The following is a 2,151-nucleotide window of genomic DNA, read 5'->3' on the forward strand; positions in this document are numbered from 1 at the left end:
CATAAAAAATTGGATAATTCGGAATTAAAGTCATATATATACTACCCCCACCCTCTTTATATACACCCATATTCACACAATAATGATTACATTCTTAACGTTAGACCTACCTATGGCTAATCTACATATTATCATATATCTTATTTCTTACAAAGTATAAATCCAAGGAATAATTTTACATCTATTTGCCATTAAATGCGGAAAAAACCTATCAAAAGAATCTAGACAATACCCAATTCATGATTAACATAGAACATTCCTAATTATAATAATTGAAACAGTAATAAATAAATGACCCTAAAACAAATAAACATACTATATAGAAAGTATTCTGTAGGTATTCTGTAATGCGCTATATAATGTCCTATAAAAGATAATGGTCGATGGCAAGAAGTCAAGAAAAATATGAAAATAAAGTAGAAAGTATCGATGTGAGGAATTCAAAATAAATGTAAAATTATTGAAATATTTGAACTTACCGATGGGTAGGCATCATACGTTGGACATCGATTATCCGTGGGTCGGTACAGTCCATCTACATGTGGGTTATCCCGAATATACATCATATTGTTTGGTGCCCAGTCTTGGGGAGGAAGCATACATGCCTGTGAGGTCCGGCCCTCCCCGATACCCCCGTAAATAGCCACGTTCAAACCCTATGTTTGACAGAACGGTAAGGTATACGGACGTTTAAGAGAATCACATGTACACTGTAAGGTGATGTTTGCTTCACCGTAACATCATAGCTAAACCCTCTCACTTTTATTGGTTCCTCAATCACTGGTTCGTCAACACACAAAACTCCGACTAAATCAACCCCATCACATACTTGAACACTTTTACTCATACTTCACATATACTTGGTGGTGAGCGGGTTAATGGGAAATATTGGACACGCTTATCACACTCTTCTATATACCTGTAATTCCTATATCGATATATACACTACACAATATTTCTTACATTTACCTCCAGTAATTAGGCCTATTTATATACAATGGCTGCCTCCAATACAAGACTAACCCACCGAAAACACTAAGAAACCACCGTTCTACTACTATCTACCTTAACCTATATACTCCAAAACTACAAATGAAAATTTTCCAACTGTGTTTGGCCAAGATATAATGAATGTTCGAAATACAGAGTGCTAAATGAAAATCTTAGCCAAATTTCGTCAATGGTTATCCATTCATCCGCTATACATTGCGTCCAAAACCTGAAATCTACTGAAACAAGGTGGGCATTATGCCCATACAATATATTATTATGGAAGGTCGTATTAACGTGTTTCTATATTAGAATAAGTCTTTACTTCTATTTAGTGACCCTAATCTTCAATTAGCCTAATACATTGATCATATTACTGGCGATATTAATCGTAGATTTTACTACTTTTAATTTCAATCTGATATTCCTTAGAAACTCGAAGATCGGTACAGAAACTTTATCAAAACTTGTAGTCAGCCGACAAGAAAATATCATTCCAAATTATATCTTAAGAATTTCAAAAATATGCTCTTTGTATAGTGAATGGTATTTTACATTGCAACGTCAGTCATTTTGGAGCTTAAAAAAACAGTTTCTGCGTCAAAACACCTTTTAGGTGAGTTTTGTCATTCTTAAACGTCATTCAGAGAACAGATTATGAGACCGTAACAGACTCAAGGTTAACAGATCCAAATGTATCGGAGTAAACTGTATCAGATTTAAATGTAACAGATTCAAGTGTAAGAGATGCAAGTGTATCAGGATCAAGTTTATCAGGTTCAAGTGTAACAGGTTCAAGTGTAACAGGTTCAAGTGTAACAGGTTCAAGTGTATCAGGTTCAAGTGTAATAGGTTCAAGTGTAACAGGTTCAAGTGTATCAGCATCAAGTTTATCAGGTTCAAGTGTAATTGGTTCAAGTGTAACAGGTTCAAGTGTATCAGATTCAACTGTAACAGGTTCAAGTGTAACAGGTTCAAGTGTATCAGGTTCAAGTGTAACAGGTTCAAGTGTAAGTGTAATAGGTTCAAGTGTAACAGGTTCAAGTGTAACAGGTTCAAGAGTAACAGGTTCAAGTGTAACAGGTTCAAGTGTAACAGGTTCTAGTGTATCAGGTTCAAGTGTAACAGGTTCAAGTGTAACAGGGGGATCCTCAGAGTCGA

The sequence above is a fragment of the Lottia gigantea genome (genome assembly GCF_000327385.1).
Source record: "Lottia gigantea unplaced genomic scaffold LOTGIsca_28, whole genome shotgun sequence".
Lineage (NCBI taxonomy): Eukaryota > Metazoa > Mollusca > Gastropoda > Lottiidae > Lottia > Lottia gigantea.